Source organism: Mauremys reevesii, linkage group 5 (genome assembly GCF_016161935.1).
Source record: "Mauremys reevesii isolate NIE-2019 linkage group 5, ASM1616193v1, whole genome shotgun sequence".
In the NCBI taxonomy this organism is placed as follows: Eukaryota; Metazoa; Chordata; order Testudines; family Geoemydidae; genus Mauremys; species Mauremys reevesii.
In genome coordinates, this window is record NC_052627.1 from 52,684,464 (window position 1) to 52,702,262 (window position 17,799).

The 17,799-nt window shown below is 43.1% G+C and overlaps 1 pseudogene; it reads left to right on the forward strand.

Moving 5' to 3' along the window:
- The first annotated feature begins 13,947 nt into the window (after positions 1 to 13,947).
- LOC120407227 lies at positions 13,948 to 14,046 on the forward strand (annotated as a pseudogene).
- The last annotated feature ends 3,753 nt before the right edge of the window (positions 14,047 to 17,799 follow it).

The window sequence follows — 17,799 nt, forward strand, 5'->3', positions numbered from 1 at the left end:
AGAACTTAAAACCCTCCTGGAAAGCCAAAGCAAGGCGGAGATCGCAGCGGACCCTGGACGACCCGTGCCTGGGGCAAGAACTCCCGTCCACCCCTCCCCCTCTTCTTCTTACATTACACCCAGGCTTGGCCAGCCTCAGGTTGTGCGTGTAAATATAAAAGTGAGTTAGGAATGGGGTACTAACACTTTCTTGCTTCCTTTAAGTAACGTAAAAGCAGTCCCAACACTCACTGCTATTATTTTATTAATAAAAGCTTTAAAACTTAAACACTTGGTGTGTTTTGTCATCTCCTCCCCAAACAATCCTGTGGCCTCAGCCTAACTGCCTAATGCCTCAGGCAAATTGGTAACAAAAATCTGTCACAACACTTCAGAGTCAGGCTGATGTAAGGCAGCCTAATTATGTCAATGTCTATACTACAGCCTTGCTTCGACTGATGTAAATGCCCTACTACACTGACATAACTCCACCTCCACGATAGGTGCAGCATTCATGTCAGTCTAGATGCAGCATTCATATAGACACTTACATTGGCCATTGGCGGTCAATTTCACAGCTCCATTCTGCAGCAGGGGGCTCACAGCTGGAGCCGTGAAATGAACAGAAAGGCTGGTAGGCAATGTGCTGTGAGCCTGCAGGTTCACAGTTGGGGCTGTCACCCCAGAGCGGGTGGGGGGCTCCAGCTCTGAGATGGCTACTGCTCGACTCTTAGCTCCCTATAGAGCTAACCAGCTGAGAACCCAAGCAGCAGTCCCCCACCCCCCATTGTCCCTCTTAAGTCAGCACAAGCAATCCTGGTGAGGAGATGCACCACCAACAGAAGGAGGGTAGCATGCACATTAAAAACCATAGTAATTATTGCAGTGGCTGTATGTCGACTTAAGTTTGTAGGGTAAACATGCATTAAGTCTATCATCGTTCACTGACATTGTACAGATCTCATGGAACACAACTTGTTCCTGGAGAGAATGGGACATGGTACAAATAGGCATTTAGTCTGCTTGTTAATGTACTGGTGTCTGAATCCATGTGGAGTTTATTGCTATGCTATTCACTTTCCAGATTGGGATCTGCTGCATATATATCTTTTATTCACTATAATCGCTAAAGTCAAAAAGAAACTAGATACCATTAGGTGGAAGATCAGAGAGGAGAAGGCACTGAACTAAGATGAATGGCTCCAGAGAAATTCTAGAACTACAATAGTTAAAGAAATATTTGATCAAAATTGACTAGGCATTAGAGAAACTGGGAATAAAACCTATTAAAATTGAAATTAAATGTAGATCTAGAGAAAAAGGGCAAAGAAACAGCACAGTCAGAGATGTGATATCTTTTCTGATATTGGCAAGAGGGTCCTCACGTCATGCATCAGCAATGTCAAGGCTGATTCCCCACTCTGGCACTTCGAGTGCAGAAGGTGGGGGCCCACACGGATTCTAAATATACCGGCCACTCCAGGCTTGTATTAAACTCCCAAGGTTATAGTTTCTCTCTGACCTTGGATGGGTAGATGCTGCCACCACCCAAATGCAAAAAGCCCCTTTGAACCCAGGAAGGCACACTTGGGAATTCCTCCCTGTGGGGGACCCTCAAGCCCTTTTACCCCCACCTCCAAGGAAGAGCTGAGAAAGAAAACAAAGGAAATCAGCTGTTGCCACCAGATAATTAAATATATGCACAAACTTCTTAGGACATAAAAACCCAATCCTGTTCTTAAAAAAGGTAAATTTTAACAAAAAAAGAAAATACATCTAAAAACTGAGACTATTCTTAGATTTTAAAAAGAACCACTTATAAGGATTACGCATTCAAATAACTTTCTTGAGGTCCAGCTTAAAGGTTACAAGCAAACAAAAGTACCTGGGGGTTAGCACAGAGAAGTCCATAAGCCTTACAGAAATAAAAGGGATAAACCTAATCACATCTTCCTAGACATTTCCTGATCTACTTACATAACTGGGGTTTCAAATAAGTAGTTTCTAGGTATGATGTAACGATTTTTCATACCTGGAGAAAGCTTCTTACAGCATTGTGGCTCTGTCTCTCCTCTCTGGAAAGAACAGACAGACAAAGGGAAAGTCCCCCCACCCATTTTAAAAAGTTCTAGCCCTCCCATTGGCTTTTTTGGTCAGGTGCCCACTCCCTGCCTTTTATCTACGGGCTTTTTTAACCCTTTACAGATAAAGCAAGTAGAGAACAGCTACTAACAGGGATTTTGTAGCTAACTGACTGGCTGGGTCCATAAAAGGGAACTATCCCCCTGGTCCCCCCTTCATTTATCACAAGCAACTTTAGATCTAAGCTATTATGTGGTCAAAGGGACACTGTTGCCAAGGGTCAATGTTGACAAATAGGTGATCACAATAGATAGTTCCATTAATGTATCAATTAATAGACATAGCCTAAAGGATGCTTTTCCTGTTCAGATACTTCCTTTGCCCCTGTGGGAGAGATCCAGTTATGGTACTGAGGTGTCTCAAGGCACAGCATTGATAACTTTTCCTACAAATCCCCATTTGCTTTCATGGGATGCTGCTTTCTAATCATCCCAGTTACTTAACTGTAATATTGCATAGTATGTGTTCATATATATATTAATAAATAGTCAATACACACTTTAAACTTTGTGTGGCTGTGCCCAAAGGCCCTAGTCAGGATTGGACCCCTGTTGTGCTAGGTACTGTACAAATACAGAGGAAGGTGTAGTCCTTGTTCCAAAAAGTTTATAATCCAATAATGAGATTGATCAGCATACACTGGTATTGCACTAAGGGTAGGCTGCTGCTCCCATTGATGTCAGTTGGAAAACTTCCATTGACTTCAGTGGTGTGGGATAAAGCCCTCAGAGCATGGGATGTGAAGTTTAGCTTCTAAACAGAAACCCTTGCCATCTGAAGCCAACCCTTTAACTTAGGCAAATATGACCAAGAGTGTCAAGCCTTCAAGAGAGTACAGGCCAGAAAACTTGAAGACTAGAAAACTTGTTGGTATAGCTATATTGTTTCATGTGGGGGTTGGAGGGTGGGGAAGAGGGGAGACTACAAACACTTATATTGGTATATCAGTGTATACATGAGCGCTTTTGCCAGTATGAATAAAAAAATAATAAAAAAACAGGTAAAAACATCACTCACTAACTGATATTGTTATACCATCAAAAGTTTAGTGTAGATCTAGCCATAAAGGTCAAAGAGAAAGGTGAGAAGCAAGTTTAATTCTTAAAAGGATTTCAGGAGGACCACTCAGAACCAGAAGACTAGATGGTGGTTTGGTTACCTGGGTGGCCCAGATCACAGAGCTACCACCTCCTCTTCAAGAGCAGGGAGCTAGGTGACCAGTACTAGAACAACTTGAGAGCTGGTGTACGTACTGTTGTCAATCCTATGCCCACCACATACACATTACAGCCTTACAGATAGCACAGGTACTTATCAGCATTCAAAGCAATTAAAAAGAGTTAGTGAACTATTCATGCTAAAATGTCTTGAAAACAAACAACAACAACAACAACAAAGAAAACAAACTCAAACTGTATCCAACTACATTTCAGAATATAGGCGGTTTTGAAAGTTTTAAAAGAACAAAAACTAGAGAAAGTGATGTTTACCCAGAAGACTAGGAAGTTTATTACAAAAACGTAGAAAGTGGTGCAAAAATTAACACTGATAAATTCCCAAGAAACTTTAAACAAAATAAAAATTGAAAATGACGGGCCCAACTCCTGTTTTAGTTCCTAAAACTGCCAGATGTGCAAATGGAACAGAACTGTTACAATATCCTGTAGAATGATGCAACATGCTCTTTCCTGTGTGTATCTAGTCAAAACTGCCCAGCTGTCCTGTGGGAGGATACCATGGTCTAGGGCTGGTGCAAGGATATTTCGCACCCTAGACAAAACTTCCACCTTGCACCCCCCACCGCCGGCCTGGGGATCCAAGGCCGTCCCTAGCTATTTTGGTGCCCTACACAGCCCCCCCAGGCCTCCACGGGGGGGAGGAGGGAAGGCGGAGGGAAGGGGGACAGGCCACTTCCTGCAGGAAGTGGAGTGACCCAGCCCCAGCCTGCTCTGCTCTCCTGGCTCCCAGCGAGTGCGGGGGGGAGGGGAAGGTTCCCCCCTCCCTCCAAGCCTGGGAGCCAGGGGAGCAGAGCAGGCTGGGGCTGGGTCACTCCACTTCCCGCAGGAAGTGGCCTGTCCCCTTCCCCACCGCGGAGGCCTGGGGCCCCAGCCTGCTTTGCTCCCCTGGCTCCCCGGCTTGGGGGGAGGGGAGAAACTGCCCCCCAGCACTCGCTGGCAGTGCAGCTGGGTGCCAGGGGAGCAGACTAGGCTGGGGCTGGGTCACTCCACTTACCATGCGGTGAGTGCAGGGTCGGGCCTGGCTGCAATCTTCAGGGGAGTGGGGGCAGGTTTGGGGCAGAGTGGGGGCGGGTGCCATGGGGAAGAGCTGGGGAGCCCCCCCCCAGCAACTCCTAGCCCTGTGGTGCCCCCCTCTGGCAGTTCCCTACCCCCACTCCACCCGGGGAGCCCCCCCCGCAGCATCTCCCAGCCCTGTGGCACCCGCCCCCTGCGGCAGCTTCCCGCCCCCACCCAGGCAGCCCCTGCTGCAGCAGCTCCCTGCCCCAGCTCACCTCCGCTCTGCCTTCTCCCCTTCTCCCCAGTGCTGCTACACTTCTCCCACCTCCCAGGTTTGTGGCGCCAATCAGCTGTTTGGCACGGCAAGCCTGGTAGGGGAGGAGAATTAGAGCAGGGGTGGCGTACTCGGGGGAGAAGGCGGAGTGGAGGTGAGCTGGGGCGGGGAGCAGTTCCCCTGCACGCTCACTCCCCCTCGCCCCCGTTACTTGCTGCAGGAAGCCCTCCCCATGCCTCCCTGCCCCAGCTCACCTCCACTCCACCGCCTACCCTGAGAGCGCTTTTTGGCACCCCCAACCACTTGGCACCCTAGGCAGCTGTCTAGTTTGCCTAGTGGTTGCGCCGGCCCTGCCATGATCTCTACTCCTCCCCACAAACTTTGGGTGACCTGTGCCCTCATTGGCACTAGTACGGAACAGTCCAGGGACTGCACTTTGTGCTTGGTTGGCTACAGTGCTGTCAGAGTGAGAAAGCCAAATCCCCTACCCCATCCACAAAGCAGCTGTAAACAATCTGGTTCTAAACACTGCTAAATATTTCATTTGAGACAGCAAAGAAAAATCCTTTCATTTAGATTTTTATTAACTAATCTTTGAAAAAGACTATAGTATATAATTACGCTTTATTTCTTTATTGTGGCACCCAAGGCCCATTGTGGTAGGCACTACCTGAAAAGCTTACAATTTAATATGGACCTATAAGGGCTAAGTACTTAGTATACCAATACTCTGTTTCTCCCCGTCTCTGTGTTATCTTTGGGAATAAGGAAGCAGAGGTGGAAGTAACTTAGGACCTGATTGGATCTGATTGTTCTCTAGAGGCCGAAACAGGGAGATAGAAGAGCACAAAGAGTTTTCTCTCCGCACTTCTCCTTGTGCCCCTGCACAGTCGCTGGGACAGACTGCAGTCTGCATGCTCCTTTGGAAGTCCTGCCCCCAGCACACACACTGGCAAACAAAGCTGGCCAGGTTCACAGAGGGAAACTATACTAAACCAGGCATGCTCCCCTTGTATGCTGGGAGTGCCTAAAACAAAAACCATCTCAGAAATCCAGAGCCAAATTAAGACAGTCCAGGGCCTAGACATAACTCATAAGATCCTCATCGAACACATCCCCAGGCCACCCTTCTCTGCCATGGCAGTGGGTCTCAATTAAAATGAATGGGGCAATACATATTGTGACACTGGCAGACCAGGTACCAGCTCATGCCAAAGTCACTGAGCCTCACTGTACAATGCATAGCTGGAAACCAGACTCTCTCACCTGTGTGCTGGTATTGTTAAAATAGATACATTAGGGTTATAAGGATATGTTTAATGCTTAGACTTTATGAAGTGCTTGTAGGATGCTGCATGTGTTAATCTTACATATAATGTCTGTAGCCCATGTTATAAGGCAATATTTAAATGTTTGTTCTTTAACTATAAAAATGCTAAGACTGTAACACCCTCCCCCGCCCCCCAGTCAGGGGAGAAGCATTAGCAAGTGTGAAATACTAGTTTATCACAAAAGGTGTTATCTCCCCCCCAACAAAAAAGGCCTATTGACACCAGACAGGCCACTGTGGAACATCAGTGGACAAAAGACTCTGTTGATTGCTTCCTCTAACACCCCTGAAGCGGGTACCTGCACAAGCCCTTGTCTCATCACAGCCTGAACACTGGGGAGAAAGGAATAAAAATCCCTGGTAAGGAGAAATTGTTATCCCTATGCTGCTTGAACTTGGAGTGGTGAAGATTTCTAAGCTTAAGCAAAGGGTCCCCAGATGTTTAGCTCGGCTTAGCCTTAAAGGGCACATAAAGCTTGCATATTATAGCAGCTACTATAATCTTTTGGAACCTCATTTATGAGTATATGTTTACCTGCTTTAACCTCAGAAATAACTCTCATTTATTTTTCCTAGTTAATACATCTTTGGTTAGCATTACAGGATCGGCTACAAGAGTTGTCCTTGGTGAGAGATCTACAGTGTACTTGAGCTGGGGTGAGCGATTGGTCTTTTGGGACTAGGAGTAACCTGAGTATTGACGTGATTTTTGGTTTAACGGACCATCTATCACACAGGCAAGCTTGCTTGTGTGGCAATATAGGCCAGAATGCCTGATGTTTGAGACTCCATGTCAAGGCTGTTATAACACTTGTTACTTGATTGGTGAATGTTGGGATGGTGCCAAATTGGTGTGGCCATACTGAATGAATGGTGTGAGCATAAATTGACATGGCTTGAACATGGCTGAATGTCTGCAGAGGATTCTGGGAGCAGGTTCCCTTTAAGCAGAAGCAAATTTGATCAAAGTCTGCATGTAGGATTGACATTGAACCTATTGGTTGGCAAATATGGGCCCATGCAAAAGTAACTATCACATGTATAACGTTCCAACATGGAGCACAGGTCGACCTGGTTGTAGTGACCTTACAGCAAGGTCACCATGCAGAGAGCCAGAGTGAATGATTGATGAGTGAGTAAACGTGGGGTGATCTTCGTTTGGTATCACCCTCCCACTCTCCCCCGGGTCCCTTCTAAAACACTAATTAGGTAAAAATTAGTAATCACATGCCCACTGGGAATGCTTTTAAGACATGTGACTCCTTTGAGGAAAAAGAGTATAAGCAAAGTAAATTACTGTGGTTGGGATTCCTTGATTGACGCTTGAAGAAGCAATGCTGCTAAACAGAGTAGCCAAAACTCTGCTCTGTGGGCTCAAGTAGGACTGTGAACCAGAGGGGTCTCAAGGCAACCAAGGCCTTGCCTCAAGGGAATCCGAGACAGACCAGAGGGCTGAGAAGAACCGAGCAGGAGGAAAGAAGCTGTCTATAAAATTGGTAACCACCATCTCTGTTTGCCAAGCAGGAACTGCATGAGGCTAGCGCAGGGCCTGTTTGTGTATGTTTGTGAAAGAAAGACTTGTTAAGAGGAATGTATAGCTCTTAATGTCTAACATAGCAGTTATGTGCTTAATATAACCTTTTACTGCTTGTGTAATTCCTTCTCAATAAACGGCTGTATTGCAAATAATTACCGTGGACCAGTGGTGGGCAACGTGCAGCCCGTCACAGTAAGCCGCTGGCAGGCCGCCAGACCATTTGTTTACATTTGCACGTCCACCTGCAGCTCCCAGTGGCCGTGATTCACCAAGTAATTTTCGTACAGTAATTTTCATAAAGTAATTTTCCCTCTGTTGATCCTCACACCTTCTTGTGAACTGTTGGGAATGGGCCACATCCACCCTGATTGAATTGGCCTCATTAGCACTGACCCCCAACTTGGTAAGGCAACTCCCATCTTTTCATGTGCTGTATATTTATACCCGCCTACTGTATTTTTCACTCCATGCATCTGATGAAGTGGGTTATAGCCCACGAAAGCTTATGCCCAAATACATTTGTTAGTCTCTAAAGTGCCACAAGTGCTCCTGGTTGTTTCAACTAGTTTGGGGTTTGTGCCCTGCTTCTTGACAGTCTGCCCTGAAGTTGGCACCCATGTTCATGAGCCACTATAGACAGCCTGACACATATCTCTTGGAGTTATCGTTTCAGGCTGTTTACAGAGTCAGACAGCATCTGTTACACTCAGGTCCAAGCTTTTATTTGCATCCATGAGGGCTAGAAAATTAATTTTTTTAATGAGAGCTGAGATTTTGGTCTCATTAAGTGGCATAAGGAGCAAGGGCCCTAGACATAGGCACTATATGCTCAGATTTTTAAAGGCATTTAAGCATTGCTCTGCTCAGTGTTGCAAGGCCTAAGTGATTTAGCAATGTAATTCTCATTTTCAAAAGTGACATGGGCACTTTGGCCCAGATCCTCACAAATATTTAGGTGTCTAACTCACCCTGATTTCCTCCACTGAAACACTCAGTGGAGCAATGCCTAAATACACTGTTGTTCCTATGTATTACTCAAGCCTCCTGGCACTCTCTCAGGCAAGCAAGTCCTGAACTGCCCCCTACCTGAGGCTCTGCCTTAAGGTATGATTGAGCCCGTAATGACACTAACTCATTTTCTTTCTCTCTCTCTGATCACCTGATATTTAATAAAAGAATGTCAGATTCTTTCTTTTCCATATTGCTGATTTTTTTCCATCTCTGCAGCATGTTTAGAAAACTTACATTTCTACATACTTGCCCAGATAATATAGTTTGACCTTTCACAGGGGTTTTGCCTTTATTAGAATCATGTAAATTAACTGAAATCTGCTACCTTTCAAGGTAATTGGATTAATTTGAACATTTTCAGTGCCCGCTTCAAGCAGGTATAAATGGTATGACATCAAATGGGGTTAAGAAGTCCCCTATAAAGCACCACTGCTGTTATTAAATGTAATTAAGATAGAACAGCAGGCAATTTAAATAGGAAAGCATTGTGTAAAAATGGCAGCACAGACAAATGACTCTGATGTTGTCATTAAAGCTAATTGGAAGCAGGGGTTTCTAAAGGAAGATGTAATTAACAGGCTAATGAATACCATATTAGGGTTGTTATTAACAATAAAATTTGCAAACATACACGAAAAACCAGTTGCGGATATAATATTATTAGAGCTATTACAAAGTAAAACTCTTCAAACAAATTATATAGCAATTTATCAGTTGATATAGTGCCCTAACAGAACAGCAGTAATAAAGCCTTCTTCCCTTTCACCTTCCGCTTCCACAAATTAAGTAACAATTGCCACATATTAGCTGTAATGTATATGTTTTCAGTAAATTGGCCCTTCTAATGCTTCTATACAAGTTTAACCAGAGAAATATTTTTGCAAGGTAACTGTCAGCATTTAAAGGAAATCACATGAATGCTCCATTATATTACAGTACTATGATGCATGGAACACATGTAGCTAAGTTAATCCTTCTGTAGAAAGTAGCCCCGACTGGCATTCATTACTAAAAATATATTCCATATAATTGAACAAAAAGCTTCTGCTAAATTAAACTGAGCTAATTTATGCATACATGAAATTATTTTTTATCTGAAAAGGATGACATGCTCAGCCTGTAGTAGGAGGTGTTGGAGAGGCTACTTTTCTAAAGACCCCTGCTAGGTGACAGAGAGCAGAGCTAATTCAGATCTTAAAAGGAGATTAACCTCTGCATGGCAATCTACTTAGTTTTAGTGCCTGAAAAAGAGAAATGGAGCTTTTAAGGGTGGGAAAAGCAGGCTAACTGTTCTGAGTAGGAGTGAAACAAGGAAAAGTGGCAGCTACACACAAGTACAAAAAAAAAAAGAAGATGTAACTGTCTATTAGTTTAAAATTAGGTACTTATGAGCACAGCTTGGGTTTGGTGGTTCAGACCATTTGGTCTGAAAATCAGGCAGGACACCTAGTAAGACAAGTGTTATGTGTGAACTTTCCAATATTGCCTGGTTTTAGGTGAGTTGGAAATATCACAAGAAAATAGTCTGAGGATAACATTTTCAAAAGTATATAATTGATCTGAGCCTAAGTCTCATTTTCGAAAGTGACTTAGGTGCCTAGATGCTTTTGAAAATCCCACCAGACTCCTTCCTGCATCTTTAGGTACCTAGACCCAGATCCTCAAAGGTGTCTAGACACATAACTCCCTTTGAAATCAATGGGAGTTTGGAGTCTAAATACTTTTGAGTATCTTGGACCTAAATACCTTTTAAAATCTGGCCTTAAGAGACTGTCACTCAAAGGCAATGGGACTTAGGTTTCTCAGTGCCTAAGACTATTACTATGTGACTTAGTAGCCTAAATCTGATACAGCTTCAGTGGAAATTTTCCCTAAGTAAGGACTCTGGTCTCAGAAATACCACCAGCAATTAAAATCTTTGGCCAAAACTTTCAAACCTAGGTGCTTAAAGCTAGGCACCTAAATCCCTATTCAGGCAGTTATATATCTGGTCTATTTTTACTCAGAAGTGCTAAGTATCTGCACTTCCCATTGACTTACTGAGAGCTATGAGTGCTTGCCAACTCTGAAAAACAGGATACATGTGTAGCAACGAGAAAATGGATTTATGAAGCTAATTTCTGGTAATCACATTGGAATATTTTTGGTTTATTTTCAAATATATTTCACAATTTGTTCATGGGAAGAAAGGCTCATTGTCTTTTGAACCTTGCAATGATAAGGGCTGAGTAAAAGAGGTAACAGTCTAAAAATGTAGATTAAACAGAGGATGCAGATGGGGTTAGCATACCCAGCTCATATAACATCTTCCTCCTGCAGACTGGAAATTGAAAATTTTGTTATTCCAAAAAGGACTACAAAGTACTCCATGCAACCATAGACAAGTTGGGTAAAATATTTTAAAATTACAGGATTTAATGAGAGATGGTCTAGAAAAATATAACTTGATTGAAAGCACAGAGGCTGGAATTTAGGAGAAATTTTACTGAACTAACATCTGGGAGCCAAGAGAGCTGACAAAACATTATGCAAAAATGCTGGGTGGGGCGGGGGGGAGGGAGAGACTGTAGGAAAAAAAGAAGGAAAAATTGACAAACATTTTTCCACAGTTGCACTGGATGGATAGCAGTATCTTGCTCTAGGGAGCGTACAAGTATTGAATGCTTCAGGAGAATACCAGACTTAACAATATTTGTTATTATGAAGAAAGGTTGATAAGGTTAAACTTATTTTTACTAGGAGAAAAAAAGAGTTCAATAGCCACTGACTGGAAGATTAAAAAGTAGAAAGGATATCAGAAAAGCAGAATTATAAATTGTCCATACAAGATATAATACCAAAAAATCATGGAAACAATCTATAAATTAAAAAATCTAAGAATGAAAAGTGACTCCATGTAGAATGATTCCATCTAAGCAGTATGAAATGTACACAAATTACCAAGTACACTCCTCAAAGCAAATAAAATAAAGATTTTGCAGAGAGAGAGAATTGAAAGATAAACTAAAAAGACAAGCAGGAGGTGTCAAGAGAAGGGTAATGAGACTGTACTCTTTTAGCTAACCAGCTTTTCCTTGTCTAGTAATTCAGGAGTCAAAACTGATTCTTTGTATGAGATCCATTATGTCAAATTATTTTCTTCAATATAACAGCAGTATGGAATGGTCATACATTTGTTATCCAACAGAATTTTACTGAGCTAATTCCATTGCCAAAAATGCTGAAATCCTTTAACAAGAAAAAAATACATTGTGGTTGAAACCTGGCCTCTCTGAGTTTGATGGGAGTTTTGCCATTGACTTCATTAGGGCCAGGATTTCACCCAATATATTTCTCTCTTATGGACATAATGGAACTATGAAAATATCCATTAAACAAATGAAAACTGATCAATCTTAATTCCTACACATGAGGTTGCTAATTATTACTTTTTACAATGAGAGACAAGGTGGGTGAGGTAATATCTTTTATTGGATCAACGTCTGTTGGTGAGAGAGACAGGCTTTCAAGCTACACAGAGCTCTTCCTTAGGTCTGGGAAAGGTACTCAGAGTGTCACAGCTAAACACAAGGTTGAACAGATAGTTTAACATAAGTAGGTAGCACATATTCCAAGGGACCATTCAAGGTGAAGTGGTTTAAAAACACCTTTGTGGTCAAAGGACAAAAAGTGGGGTTAGTGGGTTATCAATTGCTGTAATAAGACATAAATCCAATGTGTTTATTAAGACCATGATTTTTAGTGTCTAGCAAAGTTATGAATTTAAGCTCTCACACTTAAAGGAAATCTGCAAAACAGTTTCAAAAGTTGAGGATGAGGATTGATAGTGCAGATATAGAGTGATCACTTTGGGAAAAGTGTTCACCCACAGGTGATATGGTGTTTTTGTTTTTTATCATTGTGTGAGAGTTCATTCAAGAGCATAGTGATTGTTTGGTTTCACCCACACAGTTATTGAGGCATTTAATGCACTGGATGAGGTATACCACATGTTGAGATAGGCATGTGTAGCACCCATGGATCTTGAAAGGGGGACGTTGATCATTGTACCAGTGGAAATGTGTCTGCAGATTTTGTATGTTATTCTGGAAGGGTCTGCTTCATTCCCAGAGCACAGTCCATCCTATACACTGAGCCTGTGCAAATTGAGATTTTTCAAAGGCTTATAATATGACCATATTTTGGCAGTTTTTAACAGGAAGGAAAATGTACAGCACTGACATGAAAGCAGCCCTCAGCAAATTTTAGGCACTTGCTGCAAAATGCTCACGCACTAGCACTTCTCAACAAAACGTAAGATTTATTGTTATAAAAGCAGAAAAACATATTTCCACTGATCTCATTCTTGGAAATAGCTGAACCAAGTTTGCTGGAACTTTGCAAAATTATTTAGTCTGAGGAAGATGATGCCCAGCATGAAAAATTTCAGCCCACACTGTTGAGGTCTGACTAAGTTATAAGTAGGTCGGTAGGTTTGTCATGATGCAGAAAAAGTCATGGATACCATGATTTCTCAGTTTGTATGTGACTCCTCTGTCCATGACTGCCTGTAGGAAGGCTCTAGGTGGGTGGGTCACTGGCCAGGTGTGGAGGGGAGGCGCTGGGATTTGGGTCACACCACTGCTCATTGTGGCCTGACTGCCCCTCTCTTTGGTGCTGCAACCCCATGTGCAAGGTCATAATGCTTGGAGTGGGGAGCTGGGCCCAGCCCTGGGGACACAGGCGCTGCCACTTCTGGGTGAGTGTGGGATCGGCTCCCTTGCCATCCCCAGGCCCAGCAGTTTTAGCTCCCAAACTCCCCTGCCTGGTCCATGTATCCTCCATGCTGACCTGCTGCCAGGCGTCCCCGCCCCCCATCACATGGGCCTGGCACCAGGAAGAGAGATCATGGCCAATTCTGGTCTCACTGGGGAAGCGGTGGGGAGGGAAAAGGTCTCATCCAGGGAAGGAAATACTGGGACGTGCCAAGCCCAGGCCTCTGATGCCAGGGCAGGGCACAGCCCAGAAAGCACAAGGGAGATACTGTACAGCCCTGTGGGCCCCTAGCATATCTGCTCCCCATGGAAAGCCATGGCATTTGGGCTGCAGCCCTTTTTCCTCACTCCTTTCCTGCCTGGGCAGGAGGCTCGGAAACCTGCTGGAGCCTCGCCTCCAAGCCTGCAGCACTGGGACTCACACAGGGGCTCCACTGATGGGTGGGGATGTAGGCACCCCAGCCCATTACCTCCTGTGCAGGTGGCAGGTCCCTAGCCACAGGGTCACTGACACTTCTGTCTCTGGCCTGGCCATGAGGGAAGGAGTGGCAGCTGCTGGGTCTCTGCTCACAGCTGGCCAAAGTGGGGCGGTCCTGGGATTCTTGGCTCTCTCCCCTTTGTTGCACCCCTAGGGACAAGGAGGAGGAGTCAGAGAAGAAGGGTGCTGGCCTTTGAGATGTGGTTGAATTTCATTTAGATAAGTGTAGTGTCTGTTCTTATCAGCTTAATATCTGATAGGTCCTTTATTTGAGGACTGTATATTAAATTGATTTATCATAGCATCTTTTATCAAAAATTAGGGAGCAGTCATGGAAAATTTAGTAACCTGTGACTTTTACTAAAATTTATCATGGTTGTCCCATGATTTTCTATACAAAATACTGTGACAAATATGCAGCCCTACTTATAAGAAACTAAAAATATGGCCTTATAATGGCAAGTGTTGGCCAAACTTAACTGTAGCCAGTGTTATCCGCTTCGCCTATTATATGCATGACACATGGCCATAAAGGGTTAAACATCCTACAAAATAAATGACTCACATTCAACCCTTAAAGACATGTTGGGAGCTAATGTTTGTGGGTTTTGTGTATTTACATGCGTATGGGTAGTGGTCAATAATATAATCAACAGTCCCTCAGATCAGCTTATGCTTCATCAGGGGAAGTTTGAGTCGCAAGATGAGATCCCAGTTAAGCTGGTACACCCTGGATATGATATTGGACATTGGACTATAACCTATTAACTAAACTCTAAAGGAACTCTTTGAAACTACAAAGCTCACCATCTCAGCTATGTATCTGAACCTCAAGAATTGAACTCATGTCTGATGTATATTGATCTTTTAACCATACTCTCTCCATTTTATTTTTAATAAATTTTACTTTAGTTAATAAGAATTGGCTGTAGCATGTATTTGGGTAAGATCTGGAATAGTCATTAGCCTGGCTGATCCTTTAAGATTGGTAGAACCTTTTCTTTCGTATGATATAAGATTTTCAGAAGTCTTCATCATATTTGACTTGAGTATGTGGATGGAGGCCTGAGGCTGGGTTACTTCAAGGAAACTGTTGTTTGGACTTTCTGAGTAACCAGTAAGGTAATAAAGAAGCTGATTTATGCTGGCTTGGTAAATCTAAGTATTGACTTATCCACCAGCTTTGGGGTTTGCCCCATGCTTTGCAGTTCACCCTAATTGGGGAACCTCAGCTGGCCCCCACTGGGACCCCGGTCACAATATTTCAATGGGGAAAACTATTGCCCCAATCCTACAAACGTTTAGGGCTTGTCTTCACTGCAGAATTAACAAAAGTGATAATTTGAGTGTTGCCCCTCGCTTGAATCCCATCCACACACAAAATCCTTTAGCTCTAGTGTGGTGGTGCTTCTAACTCAAGTTGGCTGGCCCATCAAGGGGCACTGGCCATAGCTCAAGGGAGTGCAATTCATCTGCTGCTAACATGACCAGTCTTCAGTGTGGAAAGAGGCTAGTGCTACCTGAATGCATTAGTCTTCCACTGCCTTCCCACATTTCCCCTCCATGTGCCCAGAAAGGACAGACACGTTCTCCCACAATTCACATGGAAAGAATTCATAGACTGGCTAAGCTTACTGCAGCACAAAGAACAGTGGGTCATGCACTCAGAAGTCTTAGTGCCATACACAAGCATGTGTAGTGCCCTGTGGACACAGCAGCTTGAATGTTCTTTGCAGTATGTCCACTCTCACTAGGCTAACTTGAGAGAAGTAACTTGAGTGAACCCTGGAGGGAAGACATAGAATTCAGCACATGCCCAAGGGTAAGTTTTTTGCAGAATCAGAGACTAAAGAGCTCTGATTTTATCGTATTGTGACAAGCACCTTATTACAGTTGGAGGTAATATCTTCTTATTCCTGTAATGTGATTTAACAAGGAACAGATCTTATGGTAAACTTTTAGGCTGTGATACTGCAATTGGGTCTGCCTTGTAGGGTCACTTTGCACCTAATTGCAGAGTCTCAATTGAAGTCAGTAGGGCTTTGTGCGGGTGCAAGTAGCCCCTATGTGAATCAATTGCAGGATTAGGGCCTTAGTTTGCACTTCTCTATAGCACTTGGTATGTTTCACAAACTTAAAAACCATTCCTATTTTCTCATGTATATTGCTATTTACCTTAGAAATGATCCAGTAATCTCCCTCCACATTACTATGACTTCACCAATTTAGCAATTGTATGTCTTCAGCCTATGACAATGGATGATTTTCATTTGTTAAAACAATCTAGTTCAAGTAAAGCTTCCTCATGTTTAATGGTAATGTTAGATAAAAAAATTGCAATGTGCCAGGGCTACTATGCATACTTTAGAAAGGCAGAATATTAATAGCCCACCAGATGTGTCTAGACAATTAAATAGCATTTTTAAGATGCCAAACATTTTTAATAACCAATCTGAAGAGTCTGTAATGTAAGATTCATTAAAGTTTAATTCTGAGAGGTGATGGAGTCTATGAAATGCTATATGGATTATAAAGTGGGAGTTAGCCAGTTCTCTCATAGGGCAAACATTCACATCTAAAAATATATTTGCAATAAATGTAAATCCATATATTTAAATATATTGCAAGTTATAATATAAATCCAAACCTGCCCTACAGCCTTTCAATGTTTATAGATTGTTTTTTGTACTATGATATAGTTGGCCCTGGGCAATTACCAAATGCCATTGTTTGAGATATTTTGAATACTATGACTTGCTGTGCAAGTCAAGTAAAGGCTAGACTTAGTTTACTGTCAGCTCATAGTAAGGGAGAGTGCATCTGCACCACGCAGGAGCAGATCAGTAAAGGAACTGTGACTTCATCACAATTTCCTCCTTGACTGCCCCTTATTTCTGGAGGAAAGCAATCTGCTACTGGCTGTAATGAGTACCACCAAGGTTCTCAACTGTTTACACACTAGTATCCCTTCCTACCTTGCCAGAACACATCTTCCTACCTCTCCATTTAAGATGGGAAAGGCTCAGCTCTACTGCCTGCTGCATTGGGGAGAAGCCAAAATTACAGCTATTCCTCATTCTATTCTTGTCTGGGCACTCCCTTCCCCTAGCTATTAGGGAAGAACAGCCAGTTCTTCAGAGTCTACTCTTTCCTCCACATTCCTGTAGTCTAGATCACCATATCATCGGACAAATAGTTCACACCCGCAGAAATATTTTGAGATGCAGCTAATGTTAGTGGGTTTTATGTATTTACATGCATATGGGTAGTGGTCAATAATGTAATGGCTCTAGTTAAAAATTCTCAGGAAATGACTCCCTCCTAAACCCCAAACACACTTCCACATATTTTCTTGTGCCATTGGCACTCGGATGACTTCTACATCCCTACACTTCCACAAATCATGATGAAACCCTAAAAAAATGTGTCATCAGCAACATTCTAATTTGTAGAGAGGCTAGCTGCTTGAGGGTGTGTAAAGAGAGAAGGCTTCAGTTTCAGTCTGGCTGAAAAAGAACTAATGTGAGCAAATGAGGGACCATGTTCATCTTTAATCATGCAGGAGTTTATAGAAGCAGTATGGGCCTATGCAGAATTGTTTGGGGACATATCCGAGGTCAAATCTGTCCTTTCAAGCACATGGACTCCTGCTTTTATGCGAGGGTGTGTTATACCAATATAATAAAAACCAGCAGGATCTTATCAGGAGGGATAAGACAAAGATGCCACATTTATTGTAAATACCATAACAAAACAAAAGACAACAGTAAACAATGTTGTTTTACTACTTATTCCTTATACACACACACATATATTCATTTACACAATCATTCATTCTGTATAGATGTTATAGTTACCAGCCTAGATGTTGCTCATGCCAAGTTACTGGCCAGGTATCTTGGTCATGAGGATGGAGCCGAGTCTGTGGCTATGGCTACACTTAAACTTCAAAGCGCTGCCGCGGCAGTGCTTTGAAGCAAGTGTGTAGTCAAAGCGCCAGCGCTGGAAAAACTCTCCCCTCCTGTCCACTCCCCACCTCCCTGGGGGAGAATAGATAGCG